The sequence below is a fragment of the Diorhabda sublineata genome, chromosome 7 (assembly GCF_026230105.1).
Source record: "Diorhabda sublineata isolate icDioSubl1.1 chromosome 7, icDioSubl1.1, whole genome shotgun sequence".
NCBI lineage: Eukaryota > Metazoa > Arthropoda > Insecta > Coleoptera > Chrysomelidae > Diorhabda > Diorhabda sublineata.
Window position 1 is genome coordinate 18,762,603 of NC_079480.1, and position 17,231 is coordinate 18,779,833.

At 31.9% G+C, this 17,231-nt stretch overlaps 1 protein-coding gene across 1 annotated transcript in view; it reads left to right on the top strand.

Moving 5' to 3' along the window:
* Window positions 1-17,231, top strand: part of LOC130446622 (dachshund homolog 2) — a 416,848-nt gene that overhangs the window by 32,948 nt on the left and 366,669 nt on the right. The gene's annotated exons all lie outside the window — the stretch shown is intronic.

Sequence of the window (17,231 nt, forward strand, 5' to 3'; positions counted from 1 at the left end):
TCCAAAATTATTGTTTTTATGCCTTAACGGAAGTGTGACATTTCACTTATGTGTTTCCGAAACCATAAACTTTTATAGTATTCTTACCTGAGAAATACTATCGTTAACATTAATAATATGCATTCAATTTCTTACCTGAATAGATTTAGGAGGACCTTTTTTTATTTCAATCTCCGATCGCTCCATGCAGACACTACGCGGGCTGAAGAAAACGGGCAGGCACTGTAGGCGACTCGCGCTACAACTCCACCATTGTTGACATTCAGGTGTCAGTCGGCGTAAACATTATTGATGCTCCCGCCAAGTGTGATTCGTTTTGTAAAGGCTCAAGGCCGTAGTGGTGCAGAAATTCACCGCAGAATGATTCGTGTGTATGGAGAAAACTTCATGAGTGATGGTGCTGTGCGTGATTGATGTCGATAGTTTAAAGATGGCTGTGATAATGTGCATGATGAAGGGAGCCAAGGACGCAGATCACCTGGTTTAACGAGTTTGGACAAAATGGTTAAAGAAAACCGTAAATTCACCATTACTGCTTTTCCTACGGAAGTTACAAATTAAGAGTTGTCACTGGGCTAAAAAACATGAGAATTGGACGCATGGAGAGTGCGTGTTATAAGAAGAGCGGATGTTTGATCCATGTAAAATCCTGGCGAGGAAAACACAGCGGAGGCCTGGTGATGATTTAGGGATGTTTTGGAGGAAGGGCGACTGGACACCCGGTAAAAATTGGGAAAGGGAATTTAAAAAAAAAAAAAGCTATAAAAATATTGAAGAAAAATGTAGGACGTTAGCATGATAGCATGTAGCATGATAACGATCCCAAGCATTCAATTGTACAAAAAAGAAATGGATACGAAGATCGTATTAAAAGTAAAGATTTGGCCTTCAAAATCGCCATATCTCAATCTGATTGAGGTGTTTTGAGACAGTCAGAAAGGAGTGTCTTACTTTCACTTCATATCTTTGGAATATTCTGGAATGGAACCGAATGGATGACGATTAGTTCACCAAATTTTTACAGAGAATGCTAAAATTGTGGACAAAAACTTTTTAACTGGCAGTGTATAGTTTATTTAGTAGTAATCATTTCGAAATTTCCAATAAAAAAATTCCAGCGTTCCTTATCCTAAGCGGATCTTTGAAGTAGGCACGTGATACAAAATGGAGGAAAACAAAATGCGAGTAAAGTTGAATATCAAGTAGACGAGGGCGTTATTGACTGATTGCGAGATAAACTACATCAAAGAGTTGAGAAATATCACTTGCAACGCATGCATCCTTTCCTGTAGGTTTCGGTTTTTGTTATTTTTTGTCACAGAAATGACTTCTGCATATTTGAATGAAATGCGTGATAACTGGACTTATCACAGTTAGATCTCTACTGAGGATACTACAAAAAAAGTTGTGGATTTTAGAAAAATAATTGCTTTTCGTAATAGTCTCATCATTTTTTTGTTTGTGTTTCATTCGTTAAAGTTTTTATAGAATAATTAGTACAGTCAGTGAAGCTGAAAATGTTACCTCCGAATTTTTTTAAACTGAATGGATTTGCATGAAATTTATTTGGAATAAGTTTTGTCTTGAACTAAGTATCAAAAATGACATAAGTCCGATTGACAATTTTTATTTTTTAGTGGTAAAAACTACCCACAAGTGAAAAAAAATTAAGCTTTAATCATTTTACTGGTAACAATCTTGTTCAACCACTAAGACTAAATGGTATTTTATGTACTCGAAAGTATTTTATTGTATATTTGATGTTTACAACCCCTTATGTAACCTATAAAAACAACCCCTATGCATAAAATAATGACAAAAAATTACTTTTTGAACATTTGATATAATTTAATCTAATAAAAGAATTTTTTCCTTTCAACGCCTAAAAACCACCCCTTTATTGAGAAAAATGAAAAACATGCTTTGGAAAATATTGGAATGCTTCAACGGTGCTTGTTATTTGATATTTCTTTATTCTTTACAAAATGACTTCACTTTTAACCCTTGAAAATCACTCCTAAACTAAAAAAGTGTTAAAAAATTACTTTGTCCGTTATTTAATAATTAAATTGCGTGCAAAAATTCAGAATTTCCTCATATTATTTTTGAAAAAATACATTTTACTTTCAGCATCAATATTAATAAAAAAATTTTATTGTATATAAAATTTGATATGATTATTTTAAATTTCAAAATCAAAATCTTATTTTCCATAACTAGATGAATTTTAAAGCTAAAGCATTTTAAAGGAAATTTCAAGAGCTATTAGCTCATGTGAATGAAAAATCTTTTAAGTCCTTTATTTTTTAAAGGAAAAGGGTTGAAGGGCTCGAGGCATGTCATTTTTCAACTAAATTGGATACTTTAAATATCAATATTTCCTTTCTCAAATTTTAGGAATAAATGAAAAACCAAAATATTTTTTGGAAAAAACTTACATTTTTCTTCTTCATAATTTTTGACGTATCCTCCATAGTTTCAGAGTTATTAAGTAATTATGGCAATTTTTTTTTGGAAAATGAAAAAGACGTTTTCAACTTTTACCGTACATTTTTCAAAAAATACGTATAAACCGATTTAACTTCAGAATAGTATGAATAACACTAAATTAAAACTAATTATAAAAGATCTACGTTTAATTTTAATTGTGTTGGAAATGGTACAGCTCCAACTACTCATTTTTCATATGAGCGACCTATTTATTTTTGACTACAACTTCTTCAATTTTGATCCAATATACTTTCATAAGTAATCATTTTGAAGGTCTTTTTGAGTACTACAAAAAACTTTAGAAGCATTATGCATGTTTCACTATTCATATATTGCATTGTATTGAACGTAGAACATTTTATAAAAAATTATTTTTTTTGTTTTTTTATAAGCTATAATTTTGTATATTACACGTTTTTAAATAAAATGCGTAGCTTTTGAATTATTCGCAAAAAATACTTTAAAAACGTTTTTTTACACTCAAAATTTCAAGTTTTCGATCGTGAATAATTAAAAAACTATTGATTTCTCGAAAAAATTCTACATATATTTTTTATTCAGAATTTGATTCTCTATCGTTTATCGTTTATCGCTTTAGTTTTTGAAAATAATCTTTCCCTTCCGAGGAGTGTCAACCAGCAAACGGTCAATCGGCGCTATGTCACTAATGACTATTGACTTTTTTAAATTAGTTAAAACTTATTTTTTGATTAAATTCTAATACTTTTGCTTTTTTTTCTGTGTAAAAAAGCATGATTAATAAATTATAATAATGAAAGAAGTTGAAAAAGGTATATATCTACCTATACAAATGACTAACGGTTCGTTAAGTTATTAACTTCAGGTATAATTGCCGTGAAGGGGATAAGTCAAACCTACAAAACATCTAAAACAATATATCACGACTGATACTTTTTCATTCGAAACAATTTCTCACTCTCGAATGGTAATATATCTATTGGCAATTTATAAAAGTCTTTTGTTGTGCTCCGAATTGCGTATCATTTAGTTCATTTCGAATTTCTAGCACTAATTTCTATTTTTAATTATTTTTGTTTCTTTCATCTTCAGTTCTGAAAGTCATTTATATCATTAAGACCAACAGCCAGGTAGGTAATGACCATGTCGTTCAAATAGGAAGAAAGGTAAATAGAGTGAACAATAAAACTAGGTAAATAAATTCTTAAGGTCTCAAACTACAAAAAATGCTTGTATCAGATAACTTTTGACAACAATCATTATTTGTTTCAAACTAATTTGGACTGAAAAGTTCGTAGATTGACACGTAGATGATGCTACTAGTATTAAATCCACGTGATTTTCAACTAGCCCTAACTTTCAAAAGACACGTGTTGACTGATGTATTATTAGTTTGTGGACAAAAATGAAAAAAAAAAATATTTCTTTAACGATTTTTTTTATAAAAAGACCGTTTTCAAAGGCAATTGACGACTCTGAATAGTTGGTTTTCAAAGGAAAATGAGTTTTAATTTTCAGAAAAAGACAGTTTCCTTAGAAAAAAAAATTTTTTCTTTCTTCTCTTCTTTAGAAAAGAGTTACAAATGATACATTTTTCAACAAAAACACAGTTTTTAAAGGCAACTTACAGTTAGATAGTTTCTAAATGCAAGTGATGGTTTGCTTTTCAAACAACTCAATATTCAAAGGCAAATGTTAATTTTCTTTTTTTTTTCCAAACCAAACCAAAACCCAAAACCTTTTTTTACAAGTAAACAACAGTTTTTAAAGGCAACTGATGACTTTGTTCCAATAGATAGTTTTCAAAACCAAGTGACAGTTTATTTTTTAAAGTAGACAGCTTTCAAAGTGAACTAATAGTTTTTCATTTAAGGAAACTGATATTTTTTCTGAAGTGCAGTTTTCAGACGTATTTGACGATCTTATTTTTTGACACGACAATTTCAACTGATAACTTTTTTGTGACAAAAAGATAGTTTTCAAAGGCAACTCACAGTTTTTTAGATAGATAGTTTCCAAGTCCAAATGGTGGTTTGCTTTATGGTCAAAACAATATTCAAAGGTGAATGATTCTTTTCAAAAAAGACATTTTCCCCAGTCAAAAGATGTTTTATTCAAAGAAAACGACAGCTTTTAAAGAGAGACAGTTTTTAAAGTCATGTGAATAAGACAGTTTTTGAAAGCCAAAGAGGCTTTTCTATGAAAAAGACAGTTTTCATCGGTAGGTTACGGCTTTTCTCAAATAAATAATTTTGAAAACAAGTCACCGTTTGATTATTGTAAAATTATTAAGAGATAATATTGACAAAAAAAAGCTTCAGAAACTTTTTCCAAAGAAACGAACAAATTGGAGTAAAAAATAATCAAAAATGTCGATTTTTCATGCTTTTACAATAATAATAGTTTCTCTTAAAATTGACCTTTTCTCATATATAATCGTTTGTACCTTTTTTATTAAGTAATCATCAAAGTTATATGAACAAAAGCATTCCTAAAATCACTTATTGTAATCAGGTAAGTACAATATTAGAAGTTAACTTTCAAAAATTGAAAATTTTCACCATAAAAAAGATGGTATCTTACTAAGTTTGACTAACTGTTAGAGATAAAAAATGAATAAACAAAAATTTTCCATTTTTTTCCAAAATGTTTGTTATTTTTGTGTAGATTAACAAAAAAATATATAAACTGCGTTTGAAGCTTTTTGAAAAAGTTATGAGCGAAGAAGTGCATTTATGATCACATTTGAAGTCATCAAACTATAAGAAATCTCCAGGTGAGATATTTCCCATATTTTTTCTCATAACTTCGCCGTAAGAACGGAGATTTAAAAAAGATTCATCGAAATCGGATGATTTTTCGTATTTCCAGAGTCAAAAGTATAAAATTACCTAAATTATATAATTTAATCAAGTGATAGTGATAAGTGAATTATTATAAATTAGTGTAGTGTATAGTGTGTAAATGAATTAAGAACGTAAGAAAGAGTGTTTATCAATTCACTTCACAAGTCATAAAACTATATGAAATCCCCAGGAGAAATATTTCCTATCGGAGGATATTTCGATTTGTTAGAGCCAGAAAACGAGGAGACCGCGATATTTGAATAGATATTTATTCTAATTTCAACATTATATCAGATCAGAATAAGCAAAACATCAATTGATTCAGCTTAAATCAAATTTTTTGTCCTAATAAAAATTTCACACTACATATTTCCATTTCAACAGAACAGGTCACTATTATATCGTTGTTAATAAATCAAAGTATTTATTTATTTACATCATTATATAAAATAATAAAAGTACATATAAATTGTCTGTACATACATCTTTTACAATGTGCTACCGGTTGTGTTTACCAGGAAAATACGGGCATATCTTATTTACTTTTGCCACTACCGTATACAGTTATGGAAGTTAATCAAGAATTGTATTAGAATTATTTAGTCATAAGCAGATAAAAGATGCGGACCAAACGTAAGCGTTAAAATTAACAGGGAACGAGAACGAACAATGATTAGTTGGGCGAGATTGCCAGGTGTAAGTTCCCACAGTTTCAAGTAAAATAATAAACTTGAACCATACAGGATACAGGATTAGAGTGATGGAGGGCAATAATTTTGATTGTTTGGGGAGCACTGGCGCTTGAATTAAACTTTGTTCAACAAAATCTCAACGACGATTTTCCTCTATTTACAAGGTGGTCACAAAAAATTTTATATTCTGATTAAATCACGTCGGATAAGAAAGAGAATGTTTATATAATGTTAAAATCGTGTGGTTACCAGAAATTAAATCAAAAAATGTTTAAATACCATCGGATAGGTTGATCAAATGAGGCGACAACTCCAAAATGTTGAAGAGGTACTGGATGATTCTCGTTAAATTGAAAAAACTTTTTGAGTGGTGTTAGCGCTTTAGTAAGGGATGAGAGAGCACTGAAGATGACCAGCTCCCAAGTGACTCTTTGAACTCCGAAAACAATCACCAAAATCAACCAAATTATGTGTGCAGATCGTCGAATGAGCATCCGGATTATCGCCGAGTCTGTAAACGCCGATAAAGAAACAGTTAGTTTCCTTGAAAGGTTAGAAAGGCTAGAAAAAGATCTGCTTTGAAAGGGACCCGATTTGAATCGATGGAAGCGGTAAAACAAAAAACGGCAGAGCTCCTAAAGATCTGCACCAAAGAAGACTTCCAGCACTGCTTCGAGTTTGGAATGCTGTGTTGCGAAGGGAGTGATGTATATTGAAGGGGAGCATTCGAATGTAAAATAATATTTATAATAAAACCCTTTTTCGTAACAAGTCTCGTTATTTAATAGCCAGACCTCGTATTAACTGAAAAATTGGACTTGAGAAAACTATGCACAAGATGGGTATCGCGTACATCGTGAGTGTTTGTCAGTGTTTCACAGAAATAAAGCCGAATTTTTGTCTTGTTCCATAACCATGGGTGAAACGTGGGTTCATTACTTCACATCCGAATTGGAAAAAAAATCAAAATAATGGATTGAAAAGGAAGAAGCGGCTCCAAAGAAGACTGTTCTATCTGCAGGCGAGATGGCGTCGGTTTTTTTGGATGCGCTGGGGTAATTCTCATTAACTATCTTTAAAAAGGAAAAACTATCAACGTCGAGTATTATGCGAACTAATTGCAACGTTTGAACGAACAAATAAAGTAAAAACGACCGCATTTCGTTAAGAAGAAAGTTTTGTTTCATCAAGCTCACAAATCCGTTATTGTAATGGTAAAAATTGATGATTTATAGTTTGAATTGCTACCTCATGCCCCCTTTTCTCTAGATTTAGCCTTCTCGGATTATTTATTAACTGTTCCCAGATTTGAAAACATGGTTCGATGCCAGGAGCTTGACGATTCTTATAATAAAAATGGACTTTTCATTTATTCCAACTAGTAGTGGTTCCCTTATTTCAACTTAGAAAATTGTAGTATATTAGTAAAACATTATCTTGCAACTTGAAATAATTTACTTTCCAAATAGTAACAGCCCAGGGTGGACATTAGCCTCTTCAACAATATCTGTTCACTCCACTTTGTTGTCGATTTCACCTCTGTGTTCATTCAATACCACACTTTTAAGTCTGTCTCCACATCTTCTATCCATCTAAATATTGGTCCTCTTCAAAGTAAGTGGTATAAATTCTGGAATTTAACATTTTATAAAATGTTACAGTCCTCAATTTTCCGCACACGATCAAGTCATCTCAACCCTTGCATTTCACTTTTTCATACAAATCCAAAGGCGTATCAGTCGCTTATGGTGAGATTTTCTAATCCTTTATGTTTGTGGCGAATCAATCCGCACTCTCTCCTTGTTTGCAGTGTATTTTCTGCCATCTTATTAACATATTCTAACTATCCAATTCGTTTTTTCTTCCCCATCATCTGACAATAATAGATGAAGTAGAATATTCTAAATGAGCGAAATTGAATTATCCACTAAATTGATTAATATTGTTATAATGACAGTGCAAAAATCTTGCACTAAAGTTGAAATAAGTCTCAAATTAAGTGATTCTTTTGATATCACATCTGGTTTTCAACAATCTTTCATCTAACGAATTTGAACATCGCTGGGAAAAGTGTATGGAGCTAAAAGGAGATTACGTTGAAAAATAAATTTTGGTACTTCTGGTACCATCCTCGTATTAGAATTTATAGAATAAAATAGCTAAAGTTGTCGGGTGTTTATACTAAAATCAAAAGAAAATTCAGATTTGAAAATATGAAATTGAAAAAGCAAATTTTTTTTTAAATTCATTGAATTAAGTGGCACTCTAAATATGACAATCGAATTCTCCAGCTTCATTTCACAATTTTAAGTCTATTTCTTCAACTAAGAAGTGGTAATAGTGGAAACATTTATCCTCTGATTTAGAACCATATGGTTTGGGTGCAATCTCGCTGTTTACACATTTCTAGAAACAGTTTACTTTCAAAACATTAACTTCATTTTTCATACTCTAAAATTCACGTTGCTATTTAAATTGTCTAAATTTACATGTGGTTCTAAATGAAAAAAATCATTTCTAATAGTTCATAAACAATTATAATGTACGAACTAAACTAAAAATTGACGCAATGAACCCTTCTTGCTGGGCGAGCTGCTAAATTATTTATTATCGATTGCTTACATGCATGTTTGGACGCTTTAGTAGTTGCGTATATACTGCCACATCACTTTTCGATTTGTTCATTGAATTTCGTTGTTCTATTTATTCTAGAAATATAACGCTTCACTAACGAAGCCTCACACTCGCATTTACACGATTTTTTATACCTGCTTGATCAAGGTTCATAAATATAAGGACCTGTTAGTTCAAATTAACGGTTTACACTTCATATATCTTTGGAATTAACGACGAAACGCTTCCCCCTATTTGTTTCACTGAATTTATCACTCGGACTTAGTCATCAAAATTTTCTAGAAATTATATGCTAATACAGTTTAATTGAAAAATATTTTGAGAAGATCGTAGGATATAGAAATAGATAAATAATATAGTTCAAAAGGCGAATTGATGATGAGAAAAACATAAAAAAACAAAAGAAAATTTATACATCAAAAGTTCTGAACTCAACCCTTGATTTTCTGGATCTGCATTCTTTCGAATTCTAGTTAGTAGTTTTGTCTAGTGATGGCGCTAAACCACACGTGAACGTCAGCGATATCAGGTTTACGTAAAATTACATGAATCTAATTAAAATGAAATTTATTATTGCTAAACAAAACAAAAAACCATCAGCAACATCTAAGGTTTTCCAAAACGAGCAAATGTTCAATATTATATAAAATGTTGAACAAATATTGATAGAAAAAGTTATTTTTTCTATAAATGGTGGTTCAAAACAATTAAAAAATTGCGTATCTTGAATTTTCCACAAAAAGCCTTTAAATTTAAGAATGGTTACGTTAGGTTAGGTTAGGTTAGGTTAGATTAGGTTAGATTAGGTTAGGAAACTATGACTATAATCGCATTGGTGACAAAGTTTAACTCTTTGTAACTCTGTTGTTAACTATTTTGTGATATTTCTTCTTTTATTTACGTTAACAAACATTAATAAACTAATAATAAATATAGGGATTGAAGATACTTGCAAACGTGCGCTCGATAGACGCATTCGAATTTATGATGAGACTGCTTAGAATAGCTACGATTTCAGTTTCAATTGACTGCTTTGTCTCATTGAGCTTCTCAAGTAGGTCTAAGTCAATTTTAATTTTGATAAGCTTCTCTTATTGGATGCTGTATTGACTGGAACTATGAGCACTATTCTAATTGATACGAATTCTATTATGGTCGTACTTCGCTTCAGGTTGATCGTCCGAAATCAAGTGTTTTACCAGGAGGTTTCATACCAAAAGATTGAGGTATATTTACTCACACGCTTGACTCCGAATTCTTCGGTCAAAATCCTCCGTTAGAAAAAGTTAGACAAATACATCCCAACGAAACCACCACAACCTGAGCCCTGCAGAGGAGCTATTCCTATATCAGGGACTACTCAAACAAACTAAATCTCTTCTTATCATTCTAAACTTTAACAAACGAATCTCTTTCTCTCTCTCTCTCTCTTAAATCAAGTCTGAAGTACTTTTCTCCACAAGAAATTGAGAATCAGCAAATTCTGTACTGAGGAATTCTTAAATATAACTAGTTTATTTATATTGTTGTAAAACATCGTACTACACAATTATTGCACAATGATCTCAAAATTTAACGCTTCACAGTCACTTGAACTTAGAAACAACAGTTTTTTTATGGTCATTCACGCATTTGATAATATCATCAAATTATACAAATTTAGCTTCTGTTCCACTTTCCACTCATGTTTTAAGAGGTTTAGACAATATTTCAATGCTTACTTTTTTATGCAAACATTTAGTGCTGAATCCAAAAACTGTTTTGACTGTTGTAGAAGAGTTAGATACATCTATCAAAAGCAAATTCCAGCTGTAGCTATCGTCGCCGTCACTAAATACCGCCACTGGTTCTGTCCTGGAGAATAATTTCTTTCGAGATTTTTTTTCACAATTCAAAAAAATGATATGATAAAACGTTTATATCAAAACCTTCGCCCCTTCTGTTATTTATATCTGAGAAATTTTAGAAAAATGTTTATAATTTTGAAATGAACATTGTCCTACTGTAAAATCCAAACTACCCATAATGTTATTATATTAAGTTCCATGCATCCACTTCAAAGAGAAAAGGGTGTCAAAGCAAAATGCGATTTCCAATCAAGTGTTAATTGCACACAGTCTTTACCAAACCGCCGCTTTTTGTGGATCGACTATGTCAATGCCTTTTTCACGAGTTCAACGAAGCAATAGATTGGAGTTTGAATAAGGGATAACTCAGTTGGTGAATAGGTACAAGGTTTGTAGTTATGTCTTTCGATTTTTATTGTTTTAGTTAGTTAATAGGAAGCAAATCATTTTTTTAGTAGTTCCATTTTAGAGACAAAGTTTTAGAGTGGGAATTTCCTCTGTCCACACAATTTTTTCACTGCTATTTTCTTAGATTTGATAGTGAAACTTCTAGCATATTTTCCACACCTCAAACATATTATTTATTCAAACTCTTAATTTAGAAATCATGAGCCAACTCAATACGCAAAACATTTAACTATTGAAAATCTTTAATGAGGAAGTTCACTTACTTATAGTGATGACAAATCATCGAACAAGGAATCGAGTTTAAATATCTGGAGGTTATGGAAACGTCAAAGTCGAGGATCAAGGACACCATAGAATTCCACTAAAATGTACCAAAATTAGATGTTTGATGAAGAATCCAATCAAGCACGGACGTGAATCTCTTTTGCACATGTATATGAATCAGAGCAATAGCATTCCGGATCGTCTATGAATCGTATATCATCAAGATGGCGTTGTAGATGACTGTCTCTGTCATTAAACGTTTGAATTGAATAGTTGATTGGTAAGGTAGGTAAAGGGCCTATCTGTGTTTGTCCTACGAGAGGTTTTTCTATTAATCTCTATTGCGAAGATTACACTTTTGGTTATATCAAGTATAGACTTTGGGTCCACAGCGGGTTTTGAAGATTCCAGTACCTAAACTACTTGGACCTTTCTGAAAGATTTTTTTGCATTTCAGTTCAAGTCTAGAGTACACTAGTCCGGTAATTATGGATTTTATATCATCTCTACTTTCTGAACAGATTTAAATTGAAGACTTTTACTTATATGTACATATGTATGTATGTAAGGATTTATTGATGCAATACTGGAGAACCACGTGTTTACAACTGATCCATTAATCCCACTCCTTTTAAAAAGTCTAAAATGTGGGATGGCTTCAATTGCCAGAGATCTTCGTCTTCTTATTTCATACGCTCCCAGGTGCAGTTCTTTGGACTTCTTTAGTGTTTTAGACTTCGAGAGAATGTGGATAGAAGTTTGGTTTTTTCTGCAACAAAATCTGCACGCCGCATTATCTTCTAGGCTTAGCGTCTTCAGGTGTTGATGCAACAGTTGGTTATTTTGACGTATCCTGGAGCCGTCCGTGTAGTGTTTTCATTATTTTGTATAGCGCGCTTGAGGTCTTCTATCCATTATTCTCTGTCAGTAATGTGTGCCTTTAAGCCCATCATTTAATATTTGGTCATGAAAATAAGTCCAAGATACAAATCTGTATATGGATTCCAAGAGCTCATACCGTGGCCGTATGCATAGACTCTATGATATTAAGACATCATCTTGTAATGCTTGACTCGAAGAGAAATATTTGTTGATGTAGCTTTGTTTATCATTATTCAGTCGTAAATTTATTTAAAAAGTTAGGTTACACCTCTCCAATTTGGTTAAAACTTTAGTATGTTATAGAGAAAATTATGCTGAAACATTTGATATAGTAAAAAAATTTGAAGAGAATTTAGTCTAGTTTGTTCACATACGACTATCGTTAATAAATCTATTAATATTTTTTTTTTAATTCTTGTTTGATCATGAAAAACATAAAATTCTATGAATTTTTGTATATTGCTGTTTATTGATTGATATTCTATCAATATTTTTAGTTAAAATTAGTGGTTAGGTAAAGTTAGGTTAGGTGAGATTAAGTTAGGTTGGGTTAGGTTAGACATGCGAAGCTAAACTATGATGTATGAATTATCTTCTTTTTCTGAAACTTCAAGTTAAAAAACTATGTGAAGAGATTATTTCCGCGCCCTACTTATATATATCAAATTTTTGAGCATAATTTTCTCTATAACATACTAAAATTTTAACGGAATCAGAGGGGTGTAACCTAATCTAGATAATTACCAAAAAAACTATAATTAGTATAAAAAACTTGTCTAGTATTTGCTTCTTATATTCATACCTGATTTTATGTATACACCTTGTAAATTCGATTGAAAATTGTCAGTTATAAAGATTGAAAATTTATGCTTTCTGAACGAACTGAATTTTGTACTATGACCTCTCTAGACTTAACCAATAATTGTATCGAATTAAAAAAATGTAAATTTAAATGTTTGGTTGTCAAAGATTTTGATGGATGGCGTTTCCCGTTTCTATAATTAAAAATGTATCTATCGACTTAATCTGTTTCTCTCTTTCCAGCTCATTATTAAACTATTAAAAATATATCTAACAAATGAGCGTCCAATGACATTATATAATTAAACGGAAGAAAAATGCTTTTTAAACATAATAAACATCTCATTCTTCGAAAGGTTATATATGCGAACCTAGCAGTGGCGTGGATTTCGTTAAATTAGCACGCTATAAAATTAACTATGAGATAGATAATATCTAATTTAGTTCATCTAAACAAATTCGACATTAAAAAATAGGTATTATTTACAAATTCATCCAAATATAATAACCTAACCTAAAGATTTTTTTGGGTGCGAGGCAATCTTCTTGAAGATATAGTGAATGTGTTTCTAGATCCTACTTATCCATATACATCCTTACAGGACAACATAGTTTGAATTACGTTGCCCTCCTCAATAGTGTATCCAACCAACAGTACACTTAGTCTTGCCCTTTCCTTCTGGAATCTCATACAGCAACCTTTTACATAACCTTTTTTTTGATGTGTGAAAATATTTATGAATATTTAAGGAAGTTGTTCCCAGTTTCGGATTCATCCAGGGGTGTTGTGTCACCTTCTGGAGAAACCTGAAGGGTCACTCCGCCTCCTTGAGAGCCTACCCGCTAAAACCCTTCCATCTCTGACCAATTTCAATTAATGGTTTATAGCTGGCCCAACCTAACATAACCTAATCTGAACTAAAATAACCTAAATTAATAAAACCCACTGAACCTTATATATTTTTATACTGTGGAAGCTGGAACTGTCCCCGCAAACTTCTCCTTCAGCTGCTACCGGTCCTTGTTAATTTTTTCTACTTAATTATTTGTCTTATCCATTCCTCAGTTTCTTTGCTCTTCAGTACAGCAGTAGACTCAGGTGCTGCCTTTGTATTCTTTTTCTGTATCTACAGAAAGATTCGGGCCCTGCCAGTGCACGAGTCAAAATATAATCCAGACTACAATATGAACAGTTGATCTAAATCTAACCTAACCTTAACTAACTTCACTTAACCTATCATAAGCTAACCTAACCTCAAATTAATCTAAGCTAACCTAAGCTGACCTAAGCTAATCTAAGCTGACCTAAGCTAACTTAAGCTAACCTAAGCTGACCTAAGCTAACCTAAGCTAACTTATGGTAACATTAGCTAACCTAAGTTAACTTAAGGTAACCTAAGCTAACCTAAGGTAACCTAAGCTAACTTAAGGTAACCTAAGCTAACATAAGCTAACCTAAGCTCACTTAAGGTAACTTAAAGTAACCTAAGCTAACCCAAGCTAACCTAACTTAACCTAAACTAACTTAACCTCATCTAATTCGATATATAGAAATCTGATTTAGGAATGCTTTTAAACATATTCCTGTACTCAGGTTTCTGTGAGAGTTTTTGACGGAATTTATCAGTGCAACTGTAGATCAGGTTCCAGTTTACATCCCCCGATATAATTTCATATATTTTGACTCAAACTCGTCATCAGCGACCTCCAAAACCATAATATGCTTACATTTGCGTTAATGAAATGATTTTTGATGCTTTGTTCAGCTCTTTGGGATTTTGTATCACTGTAGAAAGGACCAGAATGGTTGTACTGTTGTATGGTGTGTCGAACCTTCTTTTTACGTAAATCGATACTCACGTATTTGTGACACAAAATCTTGGTTGGACATTATGGTACTTTGAATCTTTCAATTTGATTACCCCTAAATGAAAACTGGAAAATAGAATAAAAATGGGAAACGAAAAATAGTCTTAAAAAGGCTAATCATTGGAGTTTTTCCCATCACGAGAAATATTGATTGAAATACATTGAAATAACAAAGACTTTTTGTTAAATTTGACATTTACTACGTCTCTGAATCTCTTCAGCTGCAATTTACTCTCAATCTCCGTTGTTAATTCTCTCGGTTTGGCTAAAAGATACCGTGTTTCATTTTTTTAATTAATTAACTCGGCAAAACAAATGAGTTTTTAGATTTCTTCTTGCCGAATCTCTTGTTTTCCAGTACAAGCGTTTCCGTTGCCATGTAATTAATAATATTTTTATCCAAACAGCATTCGGGAATTTTTAAGTTTATCATTCGCATTATTCAATCCCTCACAGTTAGTTAAGTCAAGTTATTCTTAAATGCGATTAATCAAGTTTATAATGGATTTTGTTTATAAATTATGGTTATTATAAAACGATATTCACATTTCTACTCTTTTTCTATCAATACGATGCTCCTCGTGATTCTTTTATTGTTTTAAAAACTGTTGGAAGTTCCTTTAGGACTTTCATAGTGTTGTGATAGGAAAAATTATTTATAATTGTCACTCAGAATTGTTTATTATCGTTTATTTGTTGATTGTTTCTCAATACAACAACTTATTCATTTCTTTATTCTTTATTTGTTAATTCATCTTTCGATAAAATTACATCCTACAAATATTTCTTTTACATCTGTTTTTGGGTCATTTTGTACACTGTTGTTCAACACAAAGCTTCCCTAAAAAACAGAATGATTCCCTTTCACAGATCCCTACTCATTAAAATCAGATTTGTGATGTTGCACTAATGGTATTGCTAGAAAAAAATTACGTAAGCGTGAAATGACAAAAGTCCTATAAGTGCCTATCTGTTGTCACCATCGAGGTTTAAAAGGTGATATACTTGCACCTTTTTAGGAAAAGAACGATTATCCTTACATGCCGAAAACTTGGTAATCTCTGTATGAATAGGTATCGGTTCACTAGATAATGTAGCCTAATGTCGGCTGAATATTTTAAATAGAAGCCGCTTGATTCACGGCTACCTCCTGTGGATAGCTACTGAATACATATTTATATCATTCTGTTTGGATATACAGTGTCAAATGAAATATTTTCTTGTGGGTAGTTGCGTGCAAATAATAAGCGGTATTTTGATTTACACGAGTACGAACATAAGAAGGATTCTCAGACAGGGGCGATATAACTATTCTTATTTTTCAGATCAACTTTTCGTCGCTATACAGGGTATTAACTAAATTTTTCTACCTAAAATTTTTTTCTTAATGTCAGTAACACGATGTTCGACAGTATGCCTTTCGGTTATAATTGTTTGATTGTGTTCTGATACCTCCTGTAAATATTTTTTATAAGTCCATGTCTGTAAACGTCAAAAATCGTAACTGTCAATATTCCTTGCAAATGACATTTAACAATAATATGCACGTAATGAGATCCCATAACTCCTTGGTTTTAATTAAATTACAATGAAATTTTTATCGACGTAAGACGTTATTTGGGCTATTTACACAAATTTAGTCAATTAAAACATGAAAACTTTTAGCATTAGCGAAATATATTTAGGATTGAAAGAGTGATGTCCCTAAATGTAGACAGCATATTATACAATTTCTTTAAAAATAGGACGCGTTTTTTTAAGTAGCATCCTATGAATAGGCGTAGAAAAAGTATAGTTCGTTACACGAGTTGTAAGCTCATAACGCTCATTACACTGTGAAATTCATGCACTCGCCTCTGTGCAGCTTCGTGCATAAAATTTTTCACTTCGTGCGTTATGGGTTACTTACAACTCTTGTTACGTAATACATTCATGATAATTTTCTACAGAATGTCTCTTTATGACGAACGTTTTCCTTGACATGTACAACAATCTAAAAATCTACATATACCACAAATGTTATCGAGTTAAACAAAGAAAATTCATTTCTGATATCTTTAGTATGTACAGGTTGTCCCTGTAAAAGTTACAGTTGTGAACCATTGGATCGTCCCTGGAATTTGGGTAGTAGTATAGAATTGCTAAACACAATTAGAAATTCACTTTAAAGGCCTATAGCTCAGAAACAAGGGGTCGTATGAGAATTTTTTCCATGTCACCGCATTATTTTCACGTATATTCCATTTGCACAATTGAGGTAGTGGTGCCAGATTAGGCGATTTATCGCAAATTTAACTACTTTTTAGAAGATTATGCGATAATACCTATAGAAAAATCGATTTTTGGGCTACCAATTTTTATATTATTCAAAAAAAGTTTAATACGAAGAATCTTATTTGACGTCAAGCACCTCAATAATAACTTGGATGCCCTACTTCAATCAATGTCACATCCACACAGCTTTTTAAATGAAATATCTTTATCGGAGGTGCCTAAGTACCTTTATCAAGTTTATATGT